Raw genomic sequence first — 26,460 nt, 5'->3', positions numbered from 1 at the left:
CTAGAATTCATATTTACAGCATTGTGTTACATGGTAAAGGATTTGTTAGAGCTATAAGGATTGTCTGGGTCTGGATAACTCCGTATTTCAGCAGAAGAACATGGATTTTATCATTAGAGATAGTTGAATAACATCTTGACTTAATATTTCTGCTGCTGATATATAAAATAAGCTGATGCTTCCAGTCCAATTTCTTATAACCAGATACTACCTATATACATATATATCCTCCTTTTCATCCTTCTGAAACAACTCCAAGATCTTCTACTTACTTGAAAGCATTGTCATCAGAATGAAGTACTAAACCTTTTAACATTGAAATAGAGTGATGATGCTAGCATTAGCAAAGTGTCTGTTTTTGTACTCTACAAAGTATTTCTTTCCCCTAGCATATTGATCGGTTAATCCAAGGTTAGCTCTTTGAAAGTGAAAAGAATGATAGTTTAGAAAGAAAAATATCATTCATTTAATTGTGTTTATTTTTTACCTTTTGAGTCCTTCCTTTGCTAGAGAGTTTATTCTCTCCCGATGCCAGAAATGTTACATGATTGCTGACAGAATCCTAACAATGATTATCCAGAAAACTTCATGACTCTTTGATTCCCTTTTTGGAAGCTATTAATTTGTTCTATTATACTCTGTTCTTGAGATGCCATGTGGCCAAAGGAATGAGAAAGAGAAAAATTAGTCATTTCATGTCCTGACAAATAAACATGTTGGTCACCCTGGAGATATATTACTGCAGCCTGTGTATGTTGAAAAAGAAAAGGAAAAATTACTAATTAAAATAAAAGAAATTAACAAATTCCTAAAGAATGAAATTCATATTTTTATAGGGTTAATGTAAGTTGAATTTAACCCTACTAATATAAAAAAATGCTACATTGAGCCAATAATACTTGATTTTTAAAACTTTTTTTTTTTTCAAATAAGTCATCTTGTTTTTTTGTGGAAAAAACAAAATGTACCTTGATTTATTAGTTAAAAAAATACAATTTTATTTCACAGATGTTGCATCATTCTTCATCTTAAGATACATATAAATTTAAGCACCTGTATTCTGATTTCAGCCTTGTCACATATTAGCTATCTGCCTTTGGACCAGTTACATAATCTCTTTGAGACTATCTCTTTATTTGTAAATTTGGTATCATTTTGTTTATAGATTAGAGTTGTGATCAGTAAATGAGAGAGAGAGATGTACATGTAAAGTATGTCTCATATACCTCATGCTTAATATTATTGCGTTAAAGAATGCCAGCTTTCAAGTCAGATTTCTGGGTTCAGGCTCAACTTAACTTACTTGCTCTTTTCATTGGACAAGTCACTTCATCAGTGTGAAACTTACACATTTCTAAAGTAGCAATGATAAATACCTACCTTGTATGCTTATTTTATAACAAAATAATTTAATGTATGGGAGTGACTGGCATAATAACATAGTAAGTCATATGCACACACAGGTACACATAAACACATTCTTCTTTATGTTCACGTTCATGTAAAACATCCCTATCCCCTCTTCCACCCACTAAAAAAGATGAAATTAAATGACCTACATTGTTGGATTGAACTAAGGTCTTAAAAATAGCATGGCTAAAATAAAACTATTATTTGTGTTATTTAGTAAAGCACTAAAACAAATATTTTGTGTTTTGTATCCCAGTGGCTGTTCAACCACCTAATAATCTCTTACAATTTTGTGGGAGTAGGATAATGGAATTAAATATTGACCATTGATTTCTTTCTATCCCTACCTTTACCTCTTTGATGAGAGATGATCAAGCAATAGTTACTGGATCTCTGCAAATCAGATTTCTATTTTGCTTCTGCTTCCTCTCTTTCTCAATTTGCCATAATTTTCTTCTGTTGCCGCATTGAGCTATATTTGTTACTTTCTAGTATTCATCACATAGCACTTCTCACATTTTTCTCTTTCTGTCATTTATCCCAAATTACAATTATTCCTTTTTCTATATCTTTTACATGCAGATGATCTTATATCATTTAGCACAAGGGTCCCCAACCGGTACCCCAAGGACTGGTACCAGTCCTTGGCCTGTTAGGAACTAGGCTGCACAGCAGGCGATGAGTGGCAGGTGAGCTAGCATTACTGCCTGAGCTCTGCCTCCTGTCAGATAAGCTGTGGCATTAGCTTCCCATAGGAGTGCAAACTCTATTGTCAACTGCACATGTGAGGGATCTAGGTTGTGCACTCTTTATCAGAACCTAACTAATGCCTGATGATCTGAAGTGGATCATCCCCCAACCATCCCATGGTAAAATTGTCTTTCATAAAACTGGTCTCTGGTGCCAAAAAGGTTAGGAACCACTAATTTAGCACAATGTCTGTCAAATAAACTCAGTGCATTCGTTGGATTGCATTTTACATAGGGGTTAAGGTTCTAACACCTTTATGTAAAAAGAAAATCACATATAACCAACATTACACATGAAAATAAATCACCCAAGATCATATACATGATTTTACATATGCCATATTGTCTCTGAAATAGTCTAACAGAACATTTTTATTCCTCCAAGGTAAGAACAGATGACAGTTTTTTCAGATAATTCCAGATGAGCTACTTGTGTTTCTTACAGGTCATGTGGTACCAAATTCCTTTTTAGTTTTTTTGGCTTGGTGTAGAATTGAATGCATATGTTATTTTTGCCATTACTTTTAATGCAAAAACAGCAATTAATTTTACAGCAACCTAATAAATATGTGCATAATATTACTCTGCTTTACTGGTTGATTGAGTGAATACATTTTGTCTGTCAGACAATTGCCATCTTTCAGTTTTTCTAAATAAGAAAATTGTCAATTCTTAATATTTTCCTGAGCATAACTGAATTTCATTTGAATTCAGGTATTAGGGTCAGGTTTTGACAATATTCATCTTGCAGGATTCTACTTGTTTTATTATTCTTAGAAAAATAATATTCTGGATTAATTGGATAGCATTATTAATAATACTTTACTCTCCTTAATTTATATAAGACTATTACATTTGGCTTTTTGGATTTAAAAAATTCCACTTTATCAATAAAATATATTTAATATTTCTTCATTTTTTTCTTTTTTTTTTTTTACAGCAAGAGTGCAAGTTTATTAAAAAGTTTTAGAGCAGAAAAGAAAGGAAAAAACATTTGGAAGAGATCCAGGCAGGCACATGAAGGTCTAGTGTGGCATTTAAGAGTAATCCTAGGACTTTATAGGCTGGCCCACTTCTGGCATCTTGTGTCCTTTTCCCATAATTCTTCCTGTGCATGGGCTGCCCACATGCACAGTGCCCTCCTTATGCTTAGGAAGTGAGCACATGGAGTGTACTGATGAAGTTGTATGCATGCCCATCTGAGGTTTTCTTCTCTTTTCTGGTGGAGTGTCCCTGGAGGGTCATACTCCACCATTTTGATTCTCTTTTTGTTTTTTGTTTTCCTTTTGTGTTTGTTTACCAGTTGTTTTTTTCTTATGGTTTAGTTGCTTAAGAGTTTATGGATTATTTTTAAGTGCCAGAAACATGGAAGACTAATTTTATTTTACTTTGCAATTTGTATAGATAACATGCTTTAGAATGTAAGATAACTATTGACATTGTCAGAGGGAAAATTTTTTGTTAATTTGTATTACACTTATACCTAGAATACAGGACTCCAAATAAGATTTCAGGGAGGGAGCAGTTAGTAAAATTGGGGAATAAATGTGTGGATTTCTATCTCAACAATCCTGGCTGAGAATAAACATAAATATATAGGATGACAGTCAAAGTAGAGTATAAATCTGCAGATAATGTTTGGTTTTGTTTATTTTCTCTTATTCCAGCAGATACTTGGGTATTTATTTTAAAGGCCAAAGAGAAAGACATGGTAGAGAAGACAAAGTTGAAGAATGAGGTGAACCAATTGGAAAAAAAAAAAAAAAAAAAAAAAAAAAAAGATCCTTTAGGCAATTGGAGGAGATGAAATTTTAAAAACAGAAGGAAGGCCTCTTTATAATTCAGAAGAAATAATTAGAAATTAGCAACATAATATCTGGATTAATTTCACATGAAATATTGTTAGAATTATCATTCCTTCCTATTCTCCCACCTCCCACCTCTTCAGTCACCCTCTTCTTACTTTCTAGGAATTGTCTGTAAAAGAGGATGTATTCATGTTCTAAGGCTACTATATAACACAATACCACAGACTTAGTGACTTCTCTCAAAGTTCCAGAGGCTAGATGCCTGAAATCAAGGTGTCAGTAATGCCACACTCCTTCTATAGGCTCTAGAGAAGCATCCTGCATTGCTTCTTCCTTGCTTCTGGTGTCTCCCAGCAATCCATGGGGTACCTGGGTTTATAGCTGATTTACTCTAATCTCTGACTCCATCATCATAAGACCGTTTCTCCTGTCTGTTTCTGTGTGTCTCTCTATCCTCTCTTCTCGTCTTCTTATAATGACACCACTCATTGGACTTAGGGCCCATTCTACCTCAATATGATATCATCTTGATCCTTTACAAATTATATCTGCAAAAACCCTGTTTCCAGATATGGTGACATTCTGATCTTCTTGGTGAACGTAACTTTTGGGTGACACTATTCAACCCACTATAAAGGGTAAACAATATACATAATAATTTTATGTAGAAAATCTTAATATAAGTTGCTGTATAAAGCATGCTTCAGCTGTGTTGACTGCAAATTGACATTCAGATTTCTTGCAACATGTAAAATATCCTGAGGATATCCAGTATAGTCTATGGTGACTTAATTTTGTGTTTGGCATTCCAGATAGCTCTGTCTCCTAAAGGCACACCCTGAAGGCATATGTGTTAGTGTACAGAGTTTATTATTTCCTAAGACTAGTTTTCACACTTGATTTTTTCAAAATGGACATTAAAACCTTGTATTTTGCCAGGTAATCTACCTTCTCACCTATCTCTTATTATTGACACAGTCTCTTGGTTGTATAAGTTTCAAATTTATGAATCTCTAAATCATCTGAAGTGATTGTCAATCTTGTCTACTATGTGCAAATGGCACATAGAGTTACCAAACCCTTTTGTGTATCGCTGTAGGAGAGGCTTTAAAAAGTAGCTGCCATTACCATGAACTTCTTTACTACTTTAATGTATTTTATTTGTTTCTTATTCACAACCACTATCTTTCCTATTTCTCATTGAAGTATTTTTCTTCCAGTTAATCTAGAAACATGTTTCCTTAGGATAATACTCATATTATACAATTATAAGTTTTAAAAAATATAACTTTATTATGGTATTATGTTAAAAACAGTGATAAGTAGCAACTATTTCATTAATTCTTATTGTATTCACTAAACATAGTATATTATCTTGGACCAAAAGACTTAGATAATTACATAGTGGTTATTAAGTGTGATTTGTTTTTATGGTGTCACATCTTTCACATTTCTGCATAAACTGTTAGCCTATAAAAGGTAATCTGAGAATTATGTCTTCTTTGAATTTAGAAGAAAAAAGTAAAACAATGGATTGAAAGTAAGATGCATACATACTATCTCTAAATGTATACATATTTATTTTTCCATTGGGCATCTGGACTTTTAAATACATGCTAATGTAGTTTTGACTTGCATATGTAAAATTAACTGTTCTTATTTTCTATGTTAAAAATAATAGCTCTTTTGTTTTGTGTATATTTTTCTTTAAAATTCACACATACATTTGACCACTTATCCTTTGATCTTATGTCTGTGAGGTTTTTTTAATGATTCAGCAACATAGTCTATGTTGTGATTAGCTCTCTTTATAGTTAATTCAATCATTTATTGTCACTAATTTTCTCCGTATTTTAGTGACAGATCGTTTTTAGATTATCTTTGTTTGCTTGTTCAATCAGTAAATCATTTTATTAGCATTTTATTTTTCCTGGTATAAAATTTTCAGTAATGAATGAATACTTAAGAAGATGAATAAAGGCTATTTTATATATATTTATATATATAATTTAAAGTATATACTTCACTTTTTAGCAGTACAATTTGATTAAAACAAATTATTAGGCTTTTCTAAATACAAATTTATCTTACAATGACAAATATTCACAAAATGTGTGTTTATTCAAAATTTGCATTTACTATTTGTCATTACTCCTTAGATTTGTAGCAATTGAAAATAAAATAGAACTCTTTTTTGTGTTGTGTTGTTTTGTTTTTTGAGACAACATCTTGCCCAGGCTGGAGCACAGTCGTGCCATCTCCGCTCACTGCAAATTCCGCCTCCTGGGTTCAAGTGATTCTCATGCCTCATCCTCCCAAGTAGCTTAGATTACAGGCGCCTGCCACCACACCTGAATAATTTTTGTATTTTTAGTAGAGATGGGATTTCACCATGCTGGCCAGGCTAGTCTCAAACTCCTGACCTCAGGTGATCTACCCACCTCGGCCTCCCAAAGTGCTGAGATTACAGGTGTGAACCACCACATCCAGCCCCTTTTTAAAACTGATGGTTGTTTTAATGTAAGTAAGCAAAAATGAGTATGTTATTTACCTGCCTATAAGGAAGGAAACTCCTTCTTCTTTTTTTTTTTTTTTTTTTTTTAGCCTATCATTTTAGAGAAGGGAAATAAGATTATCATGTGTCCTTATGATAATATTATTTAATTTGGGTGGCATAATTTATATAATTGGATCTCAAGCCATGGCTTGGCCATTTGATTGAACAGGATCTGCCTACCACCCCATCTACATTTCAAAGACTGTTGAAAACCCATGGGCTGCCAGGTAAAGCTGTGGGTCACGGTATTCTATCCCATAAAAGGCGAAGGCTGAGAGGCTGCTAAAATTGACACTAAACAGAACATACGATTCAACTAAGTGATAATAGAACATTTACTATCTGACAATTGGATAGAGTCAGTAATTTGAATGGTATTGATTATAAGGCCTTTAACATGTGAGACCACATAATAAAAGTTACAGTAATTCACCACCAGGGGGCATTAATTTTTTCCAGGCTTAAAAGCAGATAAAATAGGCTACTAAATGGAGAAATACTGAGGATAATCACCCATTCTTTAAATGCTTCTTCTATAATGGGTTTTAATATTTAAAGGCCCTATGTTATTTTACTCAGGGACATATTAGCTAGCTTTTCATATAAAAGTCCATAGAGTCCTAATTTGTCAAGCCTATTGTAAGTGCCAAATACTGTATTTAATTTTATTTCCTTTTTGGTCAGAGCTTCCATGGCCACCGTGGGATATTTAGGTAAGGCAATAATACTGATGGTTCAAATGAGGCATATTTGTTTTTTCACCATTTTATATATCATATATCCTTTAAATTATAGGGTGCACCTTAATGAAATTTAGTGGGATCCCCAGGAATAATTGTATCTGAGCCTCTGTATAGATTAAGGCCATGAAGGTTTGCCCAGTGGTGCATCTCAGTAGATGTTATAGTTAATTTAAAACCCACATTATAGAGACACAAAAACAACTAGAGATGTTTCATATTTTTACTTTATAAATTTTTGTGTAAATTTCAGATTTCCAGTTGGGTCAAATTATGACTCTTTCTCTTTCAGTTTTGTATTTACTCAACCTGTATGTAGTTTGTTGTTATTTTCATTTTCTCTTTACTGGTTACTATGTGTAACTTCAGAGGAGGGAAGGTCTCTTTACCCTGCTCATGTTAATTATTAATCATAATTATGTAGTAATTAATACTTTTTTTCCCCAAAGTGTCTCAAATTAGTAACTTCAAGGTTAGAAACAATGGTTGTTTTATACGGTTTAAGGACCCTGGGTTTATTTTGAATTTCCATCAACTCATTAGTTATGCCACATAGGTGCCATGAGTGTTTTCTTCTACAGCCTGAGGATTAGAATCTTTGTTAAAACAGAGTCCTGGATAGTGGTATTAGCAAAGGCATTTTATAGGGTCTTAGTGAGTTATTTGCTTTTAGGAGTTTAGAACTCAGCACACTATATGGTAGCTCTTCTTTCTCACAGTCCACCACCCAAGGAGCCCATATATTGCACAGGCTATCAACATTTTCCCTGGGTCTTCTCTAGAAAAGGGGCCAGTGACAGTTTGGTACACACAACAAACAGCCACAAAGTAAGAATTGTTCCTCTGAACTTAGCATTAGTCACATTTTATGCTGGAATCAAGAAATGTGATTCATTATGAAGTACGCAGATAAATACAGGCTACAACATACAACTGAGGATGACTTTGATGAGGATCCAACTCTTGGTTCTAAATGCTAGTTATTAAATGAACTTATGTAGATTGATTAAATCTATGATAACTCACAAAATGCAGCGCAAAGCAGCATAGCTCTAAGTGCAAGTTTGCCAGCAGACAGCATAGCCAGTTACTAAGACAAAACAAGAGAAGAAAGACCTCTAGTGATTGTAGTCATTATTTAGACATCTTCCTCACTGCATCCTTTGTTGTGGTCACTCTGCAGTTGGTTTGGATTGCAAGACTGATTATCACACAAGCACAAGAAAGTGTGAAAAGCTGTGTTACTCACATAATGAGATTTTCTAGAGAAAGTAAGGCAAACTGCCAAACTGTTTCAAAGCACAAGAGAGCAGAGGAAGGAGATTGACTGTGAAGTTGTATTGTGGTTATGGAGTAGCAGTGGGGTGAGAGTTCCTGTATGCAGGTGACCACTTACATGATTTAAACTTACCACTGGTGCCAAAGAGGGAGCACTTAGGTGACCTAATCAGCTTTCCCAGATATGAGGCAGAGGGGAAGAGGGAGTGGTGGGCTTGACAGTCATCAACAGTTAAACATTAAAATGATTTCACATGTTTTAATATAAGGTGTAATGTGTATATATATATATATATATATATATATATATACATATATGTGTGTGTGTGTGTGTGTATGTGTCTGTATGTGTGTGTGTATCATATACCATATATATGTCATCTATATCTGTTGTTATATTCTCTTTCCACTTTAAGCAAAATTATTTCCTTTCAACTTGCAAGAATCTCACTATAGAATGTGATTAGTTGAATTTTCAAAATAACTATCAAATGATCTAATAGATTCATATGATGGTTATCTATTCACATTCATTGTTTATAAAGTCAGTGTTGATATTTTTTCTCTGCTGTGTTAAGGCAGTTACAGAAAATAAGTTATGCTTGGCTGGGCCCGGTGGCTCACGCCTATAATCCCAGCACTTTAAGAGGCCACGGTGGGTGGATCATGAGGTCAGGAGTTTGAGACCAGCCTGACCAAAAATGGTGAAATCCTGTCTCTACTAAAAAAAGAAAATAAGTTATTCTTAATAATTCAGAAGAAAGCTGGAAAATAGAGTGTAAGAACATCAGGCTAGACATTTTACAACAATTTGTTTAAACAGTGGTTATGACATTTCAACACATTAGTACTTTTCCCATTTATGGTTGTTTTTAGTTTTTGCTTCATTTTACCAATGTATTTACCATTTTATATAACAAATAGTTTTAAAGTTCAGCAGTTGTCCCATTAGGCTATTTAATACTAGTGGCATAAAGCTGCTGAAGATTATTTTGACATGAGGTTCAAAGTCATAAAGTCAATGATAGTAACAAATGTAAACCGATTGAAGAGAAGATTGAGCACTTACTGTGAAATAGTGGAAAGAAGGTGAACTGGGGATCCAAAGGTCTGGCTTGTAGTCATTTATCTGCCTCTAATTGGCCATGTGACTTTGAGCAAATTACTTAAGCTTTCTGCTCCTCATTTTCTTGATGTATAAAAACAAAACTTTTGTCTCCAAAGGACTTCCTAGTTTAAAAAATATGTGAAGTCTACTTTTGAATTTAAACAGTATGCTACTAGATGTTACAGAATTAAAATATAGGAAATTGCCACCAGCTTTTCTGAAATTCGAAAGTTTGTTCACAGAAGTACATGGATTCATGTATTAAATTCCAAAGATAACTATAAATTTGACCTAAATTCTGAATTTTTTATTTTTCTGCAAAAGTAATATAAATTATGTAACATTGGTGTGCTACATTCGTCCCTACTGTTTTCTTTCTTCTTTTCTTTTTTTAAATACATCAGAATATCCTCGATGGTCACTGTTAACTTTCTCACTCTTCTCTTACCATTAAAATGTTAAACGTAACTCCAAGAACACTTTGCATTTTTCATTTCATTACAAATGCTAGAAAACTGACTTTCTACTTTGTTTCCCTACTGGTATTTAGGCACAAAATAATTCTTTGAATAAGCTTGAATATTCATATAGGGAGTAAACATTTTTGTGCAAAGTTTCACTATAAAATTGTTAGTTTTCTCTTTAAGAGGCTGATATGGGGAAATATTTGAAATAATAAAAAGGAAAAAGTTACATATATATTAATATAGATGCATTACTTTTTCTGGAAAACTGTTTATGGAGAAGTCATTACACACAGCCTTTTTTAGTATTTCATTATTTGGTCATGCAGGATCACATTTGTCATATTTCATACCATGACAGATTAAAGCTAGAAGATAAATGATTTACAAAAGCACACAGCATACCACAGGCAGAGACTTTTGTAAACATGGAATACTCTTTATTTTTGACGCTCTCCCACTGATATTTTAGGATAGTATAATGATCTCTAACTGTTTAGCAGTACAATGTGGTGCTGATTATAATTAAAATACACATTTAGGTTTTTTTTTTTTTTTTTCTGTTTTGGTGACCCATATGATTTAATTACCTTCTTCAGACTTAACAAAGGCTAGCATTTGCATTTTGAAATAATTTATTTGAAAACTCAATAAATTATATTTCAAATAGGTTAGAAGATTGATAGTTCTTATTTTGTGGTTGGTATACAAATACACGGTGCACACACATCACACACTAAAAATCTGTGATTCCAGTCTCTGAGTTAGAGGGATTTGAATAGTATTCTCTTACAGCTTATATAAACCCTTAACATTTCTACCTAGATGCTTTTGCTGAGAAGCAGAAACTCAAACACAGAACTATTACTGGAATGTTTTCCAAATTCACTGAAGCTATGTTATATACTAAAATACCAGACTAAATATGAAAGTTTCATCTATTATGCTGCTTTTATTAGCAACTTTTTGTATAACAATTTTTTAATCATCCATAATATTTATTTTATGGTAACAGTGGTTGCCAATTAAAATTCAAATTAAAATCTTTCATTCAATGGTAGATAACAAACAAGATCGGTATCTGGGCAGAGATAATAAGGGATGGTGGGTGCAGTGATGAACTAATATCCATGCCTTCTTCAAAGTGGTTTAATTCTATAACGTTTAAAACACAGTATGGTCCAAATAAAACTCACCTGTAGATTGAATATGACTTTCAATCTAGTATGTTTTCTGTTTCTATTGCAGGGATATGGAAACTTCATGACTGCTTTCTCTTTTGCTTAACCACTTTGCTTCTCCTTATGACCTCTAAATTTGTAGAAATATGCTATTAATAATTCTAACCTCATTGTGGGTAAAGATCTATATTACATTGCTTTTAAGTGTCAATTATTCACTAATTGTATCCATTATTTATTTAAACTGTGTATATACCTAGCCTTGAGCTAGAATCTGAGTGTATAGGTTATGTAAACAATGGTTCCTGCCCTCCAGGAGATCACAGGAAAAGGAATTAGAAAGTTAAACAGTTTATTCAGGAAGAATGTGGAAACTGCTATAAACTATGATGTGAGAAGCTAAAGTCTGTAAGCATGTTATGGGTAAACAGAGGAGAAACACCTAAGGCAGGCTGGTGGCTTATTCTTATTTGAGAAATGGGAGTAACCATGACAGAAACATTTATCTGAAAAGATGGCACATGACTTAACTCTTAATGAATGTGTAATTGTTAGCTGGAGAAGGACATTCCAGCCAGAAAGAACACAGGGAAAGTTGTAGAAATATTGCATATGCTTTCTGAAAGGGACTGTATATTTTTATCTCTAGTTGAAGAGCAAAGTACTAATCAGGAACTAATATGCTTAAAACTGGTGAAGAAGGCAGAGACCCCATTCTGAACTGTCTTGTATGCCATGTTAAATAAATTCAACAAATACTTACTTTGTTCTCACTCTGCTTCAGAAAGCTATTGGCTAGCCTGAAGCTACCTAATGCCTGATGCAACAGAAATGCTTAATTGTTCTCGTTAGTGTATTGTCTAATTGAGTAGTCAGATAACCTAGGGATAATATTCACTTGGTACATGTTGATACAACAATTCTTATTCGCTAGAATTTTAAAATATTTACATGTAGTGACAAATAGCCACTTCTCTAGTCTCTAAAATGACTCCATAATTCTCTGGCCACTGGCCCTTTCCCAGCCTAGCAACACTGGTCTACACCCATGTCATACTGATTAAATATTTTGGGAGTCACCTTGGGAGCATAATTGAATAAACTCACACACACACAACACACACAATTATGAGCACAAATTTGGCTAGTAAGCATGAAGGGTGAGGGAAAAAAACAAGCTAAAATGAAAAAGAATAACAGGAGGATGAAATTTAGATTAGGGAGATGAGTGAAGATTGCAGTATGCTGCAAATTGAAGGATGAGAAGGAGGTTGAAATGTATCTTGTGTATCATAGTAACTAATTAAACCATTTTGCAGTGGATTAACAAAGCCTGTTGGAAACTTTAGTTGTATTATTTGTGGCAGGGAGAGGATGATTGTTCCAGAGGAACAGATGAGAAACAATGAGGGGATTAATTTAGACGGTGGAGAAGGGAGGAAACATGCATTGTTTGTAGAGAATAGCAGGGGTGAGTGAGATTTGTGTATATGTCTGAGTACATGTGTATGTCAATATTCTAGTGTAATTCATGATCTCTAATGATGGCAGCAGGCACACGAGCAGAAGGGAGCAAGTGACATTACAGAGGCCATGAGAACTGCTATCAAAGCCTTTCCAGTGTCCGATCATCAGCTTTGTAGTTTCAGACATTCAATGTTTTCAGCTACCTCAGAAAATATTCACACTTCAGGAGACAGCTTCATGTTGTTTCACACTCATCTAATCCAGAAGGACTTATTTATAAATCACAATACCAATTTGTCAACTTTTTTTGTGAGAGAATATCTGGCAAGCTTGGCAGTCTTAGCCATTTGCCTAGAACCCTTCATGTTGGTGGAAATAACTACTCCTTGGACAAAAGCATATAATTATTTTTAAAAAATATAGTCACAAGTTTATTGAAATTTAAGTACATCAGGAAGTAGCTTGATGTACTAATGAGAAATATATATGAAACTGCTATAGCTGGAAGAAATGTTCTTATCTACACTAGAGACATTTATTTAGAATTCACTAAACCAACTTTACCCAAGATTTTGGGGTGGTACACTACTATACCTGGGTGAGAGGACAGGGACAGAAAGTCCAGTAAAATTTGGAAACACTGGGTTTAAAAAACTTGAAAGGTTTTATGCTTATTTTCTCTAAGGATGCTAACAGTCTTTAATATGCTAATATGAATTTTCTCTCTCTCTTTCTCTCTCTCTCTCTCTCTCTTTCTCTCTTCCCCTCTCTCCTCCCGTGTGTGTGTGTGTGTGTGTGTGTGTGTGTGTGTGTGTGTGTATTTGAATGGGACTCTCTTTACAAAGTTGCAGCTCAATGAAAATACTGCACTAACGTGACATCTCTTTGTGATCAAAGATTGTATTTTTTATTATTGAAAAAATAATAAAAGAGCTTGACAATCTTTTGCACATTAAACTAATCTCAATATGTATTTACTTAATATGCAAATGATTGAATTAATCAGTGAATTAAGTAATCCTTTATCCTGGATGAGGAGGACATTTTTTATTTTTATTTTCAAGATACTTATTTACCATATTTATTTACCAGAGTATTAGCTTAATCATTAACCAAGTGTTTGCTTAGTTGATCACCCCTCCATTCTCGGAAACAATGTGGGTAAACATCAATCTTGACACAGTCCTACACATTTAGGCATTCAGATGCAGATGGAAGAAGCTAGTCCAGAAGGTACCTTAGAGCCAAGATAAGGAGTATGGAACCACAAACTCTGGACTGACACTTTGAGATTAGAAAGGAATGAGGAGACCTAAATGCTTAATTTTAGCCTCTTTCCAGATCCTCTTCACTTATGCTCTGCTTCCAAATTCCTCGTCTTTACTCTGTCCTGAAATTCTCTAAACGTTGGACATTTGGATAAAACTCTGGATAAGATGGGAAGTTACATTTCTTGAACACTTAAATTTGCGATATGAGAATTGTATCATTTCATATATCATAAGAACTTTAAAAGATATTTCTCCATAGAACTAACTGAAATATCAGTCTGCAGGAAATAGGGTCACGCCGTAGGATTCTAGTAGTAGTATACCTCTTAAAAATTCAGTTTAGACTATAAATTCTCAATGCGGTTGGACAAAAGGCCTACTATTTCTGACCAATCCAGTTCTCATACTTGCCTGTGGATTATCTTCACTCCATTCCCAGTGCAGGGAAACTTCTATCGAGGGTGTTGGTTGGACAGGAGAAATAGGACAGAGGAAAAACTCCATCTGACTAGCCAAACGTATGTACAATTATTTTCAGTATTAATGCCCATACCTCCCCTTTGAAGCTCAGATTTGACTATGCCTTCTCTTTCGTTACTTCTAAAATGAGATAGATGCACTAGAATTAGAATCCTATCTGAAGAAGTATGCAAAGTCCAGGGTTCTGTGGGTAGAGGGAGAAAACACTAATAAATATCACAGAATATTATCTTGTGACATATAAATGAGTTTTGTAAAAGAGATTTATATTTGAATTTTTATTTTGCATATAATTTCTCAGGAATACATCCATGTTATAATTCGTATTTGACTGATGTTAATATTTGTATTCTATCTCTTTAATAACTCTTTCGAGTTTTTTTGCATCGCATCATGTTTAAGTTCGTAATCATAGTTCACGAGGGTTTCCGTCTAGTCATGTTTGTTCAAACCTAAAACGTGTACCCTACAGTAAAAGGACAAAATTTATAACTATATAATCTAGCTTTCAGTATTAGTTATATACCTTATGTGTAATCTCATGTACATTATTTATTCTTTTTGACATCTATGAAAAAGAGATAATTTTATCTGTCCCACCCTAAACCATAACATTTTTTAACCATAAAAAAGAAATGTATCTTTTCAATATTGTGTTTTCTCACTGGTTAATTTTAAGAAATATGACATTTTAGAAATATTATTTTATGTATATTTTGTACTACTAAACAGATACTTGTTTCCATTTATTTTCTTTAGATAATAAGCTTCCCCTCTCTTCAGAAACCACATTTATGTTTTCTTAATAGTATTTCACAGAACCATGTATTTCTACTCAGTGCTTATTTCACTTAATGAAACCTGAGCTCCACAAACTGCTGCTACTAAGTTGCACCTGTCTAGTGATTGTCCTTCACACCTATTTGCTAAATTCTAAAACTTACCAAATTTCCTGCCTTCATTTTTTGCTGATTTCTGCTATAATTCTCTGTGGATTTCCTGTTTGAAAAATGAAGTCCACATTCACAGTTCTTACGTACTTACAAAGCATATAATTAATATTTTCTTCCAGTTCTCTATCACTCATTTTTCTTCTATAATATTTCAAACATAATCATTTTCCACATTTTTCACCAGCTTCAAAATTATGTTTTACATTTACTTAAGAAATTATATGCTGTCTGGATGTACTTTCAGATAATTCCAGTGTGGAGCTCAGGTGGTCAGAGTATAGGGCTAGAGTGTTTTTATGAATAAAACTAGAATGCTGATGAGGAAAAAAGTTAAATTTTCCTGTGTTAATTTTTTAATCAGCTGAACTTTCACCAGCATTTTTGAAAATAAGAAACAAGGCCGGGCGTGGTGGCTCAAGCCTGCAATCCCAGCACTTTGGGAGGCCGAGGCGGGTGGATCACGAGGTCGAGAGATCAAGACCATCCTGGTGAACATGGTGAAACCCAGTCTCTACTAAAAATACAAAACATTAGCTGGGCATGGTGGCATGTGCCTGTAATCCCAGCTACTCAGGAGGCTGAGGCAGGAGAATTGCCTGAACCCAGGAGGCGGAGGTTGCGGCGAGCCGAGATCGCGCCATTGCACTCCGGCCTGGGTAACAAGAGCGAAACTCCGTCTCAAAAAAATAAATAAATAAATAAAAAAGAAAATAAGAAACAAAAAATAACTATAAAAATTCATGTCTTCCATTTTTTAAAACCTCAACTTGCATCACCTACAGTTGATTGAGGAATTGCCATGAGACAGTTTTTCCACTGAGGCGACATACTGTGTCATCTAAGAGCTATGTGAATCTATATGAAGCTTAGCAAGTCATTGGATATCTTTGGGTCTCAGTTTCCTCATCTGTAAAGTGAGTGGATTGAAAAAAATGCTAGGAAAATCTTTCACTGCAAATTTCCTGACTTAGACATTTATTATGGTTTGATGTATTTATTTATTTTTATAATTTCAACTCTCATTTTAGATTTGAGACTACGTGAGCAGATTAGTTACGTGAGTGTATTATGTGACACTGAGGCTTGGGGTACAAATAACCCCGTCTGCCAAGTACTGAACATAATACTCAATAGATTTCAGCCCTGGCTTCTCTTTCTCTTTGTTCCCGTCTTTCTGTCCATGTGTTTCCACTGCTTAGCTCCAATTTATAAGTGAGAACATGTGGTATTTGGTTTTCTGCTCTTACATTAAGTTGCTTAGGATAACGGCCTACAGCTGCATCTGTGTTGCTTCAAAGGACATGATTTCCTTTTTTCATGGCTGCATAGTATTTCATGATGTGTATGTAATACATTTTCTTTATTCAGTCTACCATTGATGGTCACCTAAGTTATTCTGTGTCTTTGTTATTGTGAATAGTGTGCTGTGATAAACATGAGTGCATGTGTCTTTTTGGTCCTGTGGGTATATACCCAGTAATAGGATTCCTTGGTCAAATGGTAGTTCTATTTTGTTTGTTTGTTTGTTTTGAGACAGGATCTCACTCTGTCATCCAGGCTGGAGTATAGTCATATGAATACAGATCACTGTAGTCTGGACATCCTGTGCTCAAGTCATCTTCCCACTTCAGCCTCCTGAATAGCTCAAACTACAGTTGCGGTCATTTTTAAATTTTCTGTAGAGACAGGGTCTCATCATGTTGCCCAGATTACTCTCAAACTCCTGGTCTCAAGCAATCCTCCTGCCTTGGCCTCCCAAAGAGCTGAAATTACAGGCGTGAGCCACTGTGTCTCTCCAGTTAGTTTTAAGTTCTTTGGGAAATCTCCAAACTGTTTTCCACAGTGGCTAACCTAATTTACATTCCCACCAACAGTATATAAGTGTTATTTTCTCCATAGCCTCATCAACATCTGTTATTTTTTCACTTTTTTTTTTGAGACTGAGTTTTGCTCTTGTTACCGAGGCTGGAGTGCAATGGCGCCATCTTGGCTCACTGCAACCTCCACCTCCTGGGTTCAGGCAATTCTCCTGCCCCAGCCTCCTGAGTAGCACGTGCCACCATGCCCAGCTAATTTTTTGTATTTTTAGTAGAGACGGGGTTTCCCTTTATTGACCAGAATGGTCTTGATCTCTTAACCTCGTGATCCACCCGCATTGGCCTCCCAAAGTGCTGGGATTACAGGCGTGAGCCACCACGCCTGGCCTGACTTTTTAATAATAGCCATTCTGACTAATGCGAGATGGTATCTCATGGTAGTTTTGATTTGCATTTCTCTGATGACTAGTGCTGTTGAGCATTTTTTATATGTTTTTTGGGCACTTGTCTTCATTTGAGAAATGCCTGTTCTTTATCCACTTTTTAATGGAGTTATTGGTTTTTTAAGTGTTGCATGATTTAATTTCCTTATAGATTATGGATGTTAGATCTTTGTCAAATGCATAGTTTGTGAATACTTTCTTTCATTTAGTAGGTTGTCTGTGTACTCTGTTGTTTGTTTGTTATTGTCTGTTTTCTGTGCAGAAGCTCTTTAGTTTAATTGCGTCCTACTTGTCAATTTTTGTGTTGCAATTGCTTTTGAGGACTTAGTCATAAATTATTTGCCAAGGCCAATGTCCAGAATGGTATTTCCTACATTTTCTTTTAGGACTTTTATAGTTTTAGGTCTTACATTTAAATCTTCATTCCATCTGGAGTGAATTTTTACATATGATCAAAGGCAGGAGTTCAATTTTATTCTTGTTCATATGGCTAGCCAGTTATCCAAGCATCATTTATTGATTAGGGAACCCTTTTCCCATTGCTTATTTTTGTAGACTTTGATTGTAGGTGTGCAGCTTTATTTCTGGGTTTTTTATTCTGCTCCATTGGTCTATGTGTCTGTGTTTGTACGAGTACCATGCTGTTTTGGTAACTGTACCCTTACAGGAGAGTTTGAAGTCGGGTAATGTGATGACTCCGGCTTTGTTCTTTTTTGCTTATGATTGCTTTGGCTATTCATTCTTGTTTTTGGTTTCATATGAATTTTAGAATATTTTTTCTAATTTTGTGAAAAAATGGCATTGGTACTTTGAGGGAATAGTGTTCAATCTGTAGATTGCTTTGGGCAATATGTTCATTTTAACAATGTTGATCCTTCCAATCTATGAGCATGAAATATTTTTCCATGTCTTTGTGTCATCTTTGATTTCTTTGAGCACTATTTTGTAGTTCTTTTTGTAGAGATCTTTCATCCCCTTAGTTAGACTGTTTCTAGGTATTTTATTTGTTTTGTGGCTATTGTAAATATGATTTCATTCTTAATTTGGCTTTTAATGTTCATTCTTAAATTGAACATTATTGGTGTATAGGAATGCTACTGATTTTTGTACACTGATTTTGTATCTTGAGACTTTACTGAAATCATTGACTTTCTTTTTTCTTTTTTTTTTTTTTTTTTGAGATGAAGTCTTGCTCTGTTGCCCAGGCTAGAGTGCAGTGGCACAATCTCGGCTCACTGCAACTTCTGCCACCTGGGTTCAAGTGATTCTCCTACCTCAGCCTCCAGAGTAGCTAAGGTTACAGGCGCCCACCACCACGCCCGGCTAATTTTTTGTATTTTTATTAGAGACGGGGTTTCACCGTGTTAGCCAGGATGGTCTCGATCTCCTGACCTTGTGCTCCGCCCACCTCAGCTGCCCAAAATGCTGAGATTACAGGTAGGAGCCACCGTGCCTGGCCTGCACTCAGCTTTTCTTACAGTTAGCTTCATCATCAGGCTCCTCTCAATGCTCCTTACCCTGCCCCCAACCTCACTCCCTGACACCACAACTCAAAGCTTTTCTATTTTGGCTGCAAAATGATGTTGACAGTGCTAGGCCTCATGCATTTACACCATACCATTAGAAGAGGAAGAGTCACTTCTACTTTTATTTTGTTTTAAAGACAAAAATGAAAGAAATCTGTTTTTGTCACGAGTTACTTCAAAATATTTCTATGCTAAGATTGAGTTAGATTTTAATCATTCTTGAACTGCCTTCTAAAGCTGTGAATGGGGAATATTGATTCACTTAAGCCAATTCAGGTTAATCCTGGCTTGGATGTAGAACCATTCTCACCCAAATCATATAGCTTGAGAATGAGGTTTGTAATCCAAACAAACAACAGCAACAGCAAAACAAAACAAAGAAAAATCCTGAGAGTACCCTTTAAGTGAAGAAATGTAATTGGATCTAGAGTAGCAAACAAAACAACATGTATCCACTCTATGTATAGATTCCAGATCTCAAGATTCCTTTCATTTCCTATCAAAGGAGAGCTTGAACACCCACTCCTCAACTTTCTAGCACTTGGGGCTGTTTTGAAGAGAGGTAAAGGATTAACCTGAATTCCTTTCTCTCTCCCAATGTAATGCTGTGAGAAACCAATTAATCCTAGAAATCCAGTAGAGTTGCTGTGTGTTTTTTTTTAATAGGTTGTACCCCCAAAATATATTACTCATATGGATTGTTTCTTAGGGCTGGTATAACAAATTACCACAAATTGGGCAACATAACACAGAAATGTATTTTCTCACAGTTTCAGAGGCTCAGGTTCAAAATCAACATATCATCAGGACCATGTTCCCTCTAAAGGCTGTAGAGAATAATCCGTTTCTTGTCTCTTCCTAGTTTCTGGTGGTTGCTGGCTATCTGTAGAATTCCTTAGCTTGTAGCTGTATCACTTTAATTACTGCCTCTGTTTTCACATGAACATCTTTCCTCTGTTGTATGTGTGCATATGTGCAAATCTTCCTTTCTTTATGAATTTAGGGCTCACTCTGCTACGTATGTGAATTGTGTCCACCCAATTTCATATGTGGGAGCCCTAATCCCCCATGTAGCCGTGTTCGAGACAGGGCCTTTAAGGAGATGATTAAGGTTCAATTAGGCCATAAAGGTGGAGCCCTGATTAAATAGAATTGATGCCCTTATGAAAAGAGGAAGAGGTATCAATATCCTGCATGTGCTATGTGAGGACACAGCAAGAAGACAGTAGTCTACAAGCCAGAAAGAAAGTCCTTATAAGAGCCTAGCCATGCTGGCCCCGATCTCAGATGTTTAGCCTTTAAAATGGTAAGGAAATAGATTTCTGCTATTTAAACAACCCAGCGTAGGGTATTTTGTTTGGCAGTCTGAGCTAACTAATACACATGCTGGTCAGTGTGATCTCATCTAAACTTGATTACGTTTGTAAAAATCCTGTTTCCAAATAAGGTTACATACACAGGTATGTTGGATAGGACTTCAACTTACATCTTTGCTAGACACAATTCACTCCAGAATACTATACTGTTTTTTAAACCTTTCTAAGAAATTTGTGTGATGACAATCTGTTACTGTTAAAACTTCCAACTTATTCTAACCTTCTTAGTAAGTAGTAGCAAAAAATAAGTCGTAAATAATTCAATATGTTTCAAACTTTGGGCAGTATTTTTGTACACAAATGGAAATTTTCATGTATATATTAAGTCAAAGACTGAACTTTGTAAGATTATACCCGGTAATAGCCTATTTCCAGATAGCTAGGTTTATAGAGCCTAAAAAAATATCTGAAAGGAGCACTTAGAGAAACTGCCACAGAATCTGTGTACTTCTTATGATTGTATTGTCATAGTCAAGCCAAAATCTAAGTTTATTGTATGAAGGTTAAAAAGGGCACTGAGTTTCAGGAACTGAAACAGTGGTCTGATTTGTCTGAAACATCAAAGGGATGTGGTCATAGTTAAAAGCAAAATAGGCCACGAATTAAAAATTGCTGAAGTTAGGTAATGACTACATAAGTTTCAATTTATTTATTCTATTATTTTTTTTCTTACATGTTTAAACTTTTCCATCATAAAAATTTAAAAATAGAAGCCTTCAGAAAATAATAAAGCAGAAAAAGACCTGACATATCACTTAGTTTGAATATTTATCCAACGGCTCAAAGAGATTTTTATCTTATTAGACTTAATTTCTAAAAAGTATGTTACTGACATGAAATTTGATAAATTTGCTTCTATGTTTTATTTTAAAAATAATCAATAGGGAAATATTATGAGTATTACAATATTGAAAATAATTGCTTCTCACATTTTCTTTCTTTATCTAATTATAATAAATATGAACCACAACCTCAGTCAATAGAACTGGGAACAAAAACATCTGAAAGACCAATACATACTTACATTTTGATGGAGTAAGTAGCAGCCAAATGATAAGAACTAGCTCAAGGGAATGTCAAGGAGACATATAATAGGATGGTATCAAAACTGAAACCCAGCCCATCACCCAGTCTCCACAGAGAAAATGTGATTTTCATAATCTGGTTTTTGAAAGCAAAAAGCTGCCGCTAAACTCTGAAAGAAAACTATATTGAAGTCATTTTATGCAAATTTAATATATGTGATTATAAACTTGTGCTATGTATACATATTAAAAAGACCGTACATAATGAAAAACCTAAACACTACAAAAATCAACAAACCTACTAAGGCTTTTCTTGTTTTAATTTAATTTAATTTAATTTAATTTTCATTTTTACTTTTTTGAAGACATTTCATTCTGAAGCCTTCATGCCATAGGTAAAGAGCAGATGAGCAACCGCTTCAGTATGTTGTAAATAGGACTCAATGCTAATCTATTCTTGCATGTAAATTTTAAAATGCCTTTGGCAGTATGTCTTAAAGTATGAACTACTTTCATAAGAATTACTTAGAGTGCATATTTAAAGTAAAAATTCTTATATGGACCTAAGTTTGAGAGTCCTCTGATTTCTAAGTCCTATATAATGTGATTGATTCTTGACACCCTCAAATTTTGACAATATCAGCAGACCACTATGTTAAAGTTCATGAAATATTTAACAGTATTTTTGATATTTTGGGAAAAGATTTATGCAGTGCTTGTTTAAGTAAGACAGTTTGTCACTAGGCATGCAATCGGGGGACACATTTTAGTCAAGGGACACAAGATAGGCTAATGAGTTAAGAATATAAATTGTGTTTCTAGACTGCAGAATTCTGAATTCTGCTCCCAGTGCTTCTTAGCTATGTGTTTTCAGGGATGTTCATTGATCTCTCTTAGTCTCAGTTGCCAGAGGGCACTTATCCATTGTCCTTGTGATAGACATTTGAGTGATTTCCAATCTGGGCCTGTATTAAACTAAGTCACTGTGAATATTGTCATTCAAATCTTTTTGTTGCCATGTATCTTTATTTCTCTTGAGTCAATACTTATGAATGAAATTGCTGGGTCACAGAGAAGGTGTGTGTTAAACTTCATAAAAATTGCCAAATAGTTTTTCAAAGTGGATTCTCTTCTTGTGCACTTGCTAACAGTGTGTGAGAATTTGATTTGTTCCACATGCTCATTAATATTATCAGTCTTTTAAATTCCAACCATTCTGTTTGATGTGTGTACACTTCATTTTAATACCTTTCCCATATGTTTCTTTTACATACTTAAAGCAATAATTCAACTGAGTTATTCCAAAAGATAATATGGAACTTATGCATAGAAAAATAGTTGCTCAGTTTTACTGCATTGTAATAAAGTATGAATTTGTGAAAGTTGCAGAAAACTCTTTGTTCTCATTTTTGTTTTCTGCAAAATGATAATAGATATTATACCTATTTCATAGGGCTGTTATGAGGATTATATTAGTCATAGTGATTCTGTTGTAACAGAGCAAGTTGTAAGGAAGGCACCACGCTCTGAGATAGAATCAGGAGTCCTTTATTGCAGGCAACCGAGAGACGGCTAATGCTTAAAATTCTCTCAGCCTGGAGGAAGGGGCTTGATTCCTTGCCTAGGGTAGGGGAGAGGGAACCTAGCTGAAGTGGAATTTTACAGAAGAAGAATGAGCAGGTTAGAGGGATGTGGTTGCAGGCCAGGGTATTTCCATACAATCACCAAGGAGGAGTGTTGACAGTAACAGGTGTGCTTGCCAAGCAGGATGTGGTTGCAATGGTTATATGGTAGAATAAGCACAGCATCATTAAGCACAGCATCAGCATGACCCAGTTATGCACCCGAGAGAGACATGGTGGGAGAAATGGCAGGGAGGGAGAGACTAAGATGGAGTCTGTCTGGCTCACAGCTAAGATGGAGTCAGTTAGGCTAACACAAGTTAGGCTATCACAATTAGGGTCTGACACATAATAAACACTCAGTGAGCAATATTAATACTATTAATTCATTAATAATAAATTAATAAATAGTACTGTAACTATTATTAGCATTAAGGGCCAGGCATTTTGCTGTTCTTTGGGAGAAAAATAATTATTAAACCAGATGTTACCTATCCTTAGTGAAGCTCATTCTCAAGGAAATCAATATAGCTGACTTTAATTTAAAAATAGACATTTAACGTAAATATAACTAGGGCATTTTCTCTCTACTCATTTTACTTTGTTCCCTTCTTTTATAAACAAATGAACCAAAAAAACATGAAAGAAAAATTTTAAATGATATGCTTAACATCTTTGATTAAGAAATTGTATAGGCTGCACCCCTGTATGATATAAGGATTAATATTTTATTCTTGTGGGCATTTTCAGAACTATTAAGATAGATTTTTTTTGTTTGAATGTATTTCACAAATTTGGTTTTCTTGAAATATGGTCTTTTGTCTATAAAAATTCATATTTCTCAGTTTTTAATGTATTATTCATTCCTTATTCATATTTGGTCTTTGGCCAAAGTGTGATCAAATAACCATGAGATAATTTATTTCAAAATAACCATTTGCTACTGCATGTCTTACTACCTGTAATGTTTATGAATCAAAGTTAGCCCATATTCATTGTATGTCTCCTGTGTGTCACTATAGTTCTTGGCATTTAGTGAGAGAAGAACAGCATTTACTTAACACAAGTGTCCTAAGCACTCCACTTCGCACTTTACGTGAATTTCTAACCAAATCCATACCTAAGTTCCTGGCACCAGGGAGGCACTCAGGAAATAACATTAGAATGAGAGGGACAAAGAAAAAGGAAAAGAATATTATTAGGATACAGGCTAAGACAGTGCACCATAGAGACCTCCCAAAATAGTGGGTTTTAAACAAAATAGAAGTTTATTTTTCTCTTGTATAACAGTTCCATAGTAGACAGGTGCTACAGGGATTAATCTACTTTTACATCCCTTAGGCCAGGCTGTTGGTCTTGTCTGCCTGTTTATATGTGACTCACCTGTATCACATCTGCATTTCTGTTTGTGGAAAAGATGAAATGAATGAAACAGGGTCAAGTCCTTTTAAGAATAGGACACAGAAGGTTTACCCATCATTTCTGCTCATATTTTATTTATGAGAGCTGAATCACAGAAACACATTACGCTTCAGGGAGTTCAGAGAATGGATTTTTGAGCTGGATGATCATTTGCAAAAAGACAAAAGGGACAATGGATATTGTGGGATATTAAGTTTTCTCAGTTAAAAGGAAAAGAAGTAAAAGTAAAAGAAAAATGTCTTTGTGATACAGATATAAAAATCGCATAATTTTTAGATGGAATATCAAGGCTTAGATAAATTTACCTATGATCCTACAGCTAGTAAGTGCCAAAGTTTGGATGTAAGTTCAAGTATTGTAATGCTGATGATAATGATAATGATGGTTATGTCCCTGTACCTTGTACTTTTTCTACTACACATCATGCTGATCTAGTTTGGGTATTTGTCTCCTCCCAATCTCATATTAAAAGGTGATTCCCAGTATTGGAGGTGGCATATAGTAGGAGGTGTTTGAGTCACGGGGATGGATTTCTCATGAGTGTCTTGGTGCCTTCCTGAGGAATGAATGAGTTCTTTCTCCATTAGTTCACAGTAGACCTGGTTGTTTAAAAGAGTATGGCACCTCTACCTCCTCTCTCTTGCTCCCTGTCTTCTTACCATGTGGCATACCTATTCTTCTTTTTTTTTTTTTTTTTTTTTTTTTTTTTTTTTTTTTTTTTTTGCCTTCTGCCATGATTGTAAGCTTCCTGAAGTCCAAACCAGAAACAGATGCTAGTGCCATGCTTCTTATATAGCCTATAGATCCATAAGCCAAATAAACCTGTTTTCTTTATAAATTACCCAGTCTCAGGCATTCCTTTATAGCAATGCAAATGGAATAATACACATTTCTTCATAGATGATACTCAAATGTTTACCAAAATAAATTCTGATATGGTCTGGCTCTTGCATCTTTACCAAATTTCATCTTGAATTGTAATCTAAATTGTAATCCCCACAGGTTGAGAGAAGGACATCATGGGAGGTACTCGAATCATGGGGGTCGGGTTCCCCTTGGCTATTCTCATGATAGTGAGTGGGTTCTCATGAGATCTGATGGTTTTGTAAGGGGCTTTTCCCCTTCACTCTGAACTTCTCTCATTCTTCTTCTTCCCATCATGTGAAGAAGGATGCGTTTGCTTTCTCTTCTGCCATGATTGTAAATTTCCCAAAGCTTCCCCAGCCATGCTGAACTGTGAGTCAATTAAACTTCTTTTCTTTATAAATTACCCAATCTCTGCTTTATAGCAGCATGAGAATGAACTACTACAGAAATTGGTACCACAAAGAGTAGTGTGCTGCTGTAAAGACACCCAAAAATGTGGAAATGACTTTGGAAATGGGTAACAAGCAGAGTTTGGGACAGTTTGGAGGGCTCAGAAGAAAACAGGACAATGTGGGAAAGTTTGGAACTTCCTAGAGACTGGGACAGCTCACAAGATAGAAAGAGAGAGGTGGAAAAATATGAAACTTCCTAGAGACTTGTTGCATAGCTTTGACCAAAACACTTATAGTGATATGAACAATGAAGTCCAATCTGCGGTGGTCTGAGATGGAGAAGAGAAACTTGTTGGGAACTGGAGCAAAAGTAACTCTTGCTATGCTCTAGCATAAAGACTGGTGGCATTTTACCCCTGCCCTAGAGATCTGTGGAACTTTGAACTTGAGAGAGATGATATAGGATATGTGGTGGAGAAATTTCAAAGCAGCAAAACATTCAAG

General features: G+C 34.9%; 1 protein-coding gene across 8 annotated transcripts in view; it reads left to right on the top strand.

The window, feature by feature from the left end:
- CSMD3 (CUB and Sushi multiple domains 3) overlaps positions 1-26,460 on the top strand; it is a 1,243,168-nt gene that overhangs the window by 990,191 nt on the left and 226,517 nt on the right. The gene's annotated exons all lie outside the window — the stretch shown is intronic.

This window comes from Saimiri boliviensis, chromosome 15 (assembly GCF_048565385.1).
Source record: "Saimiri boliviensis isolate mSaiBol1 chromosome 15, mSaiBol1.pri, whole genome shotgun sequence".
In the NCBI taxonomy this organism is placed as follows: domain Eukaryota; kingdom Metazoa; phylum Chordata; class Mammalia; order Primates; family Cebidae; genus Saimiri; species Saimiri boliviensis.
Note: the sequence above shows the minus strand (reverse complement) of the source record. Positions and strands in the feature narration are given on the sequence as shown.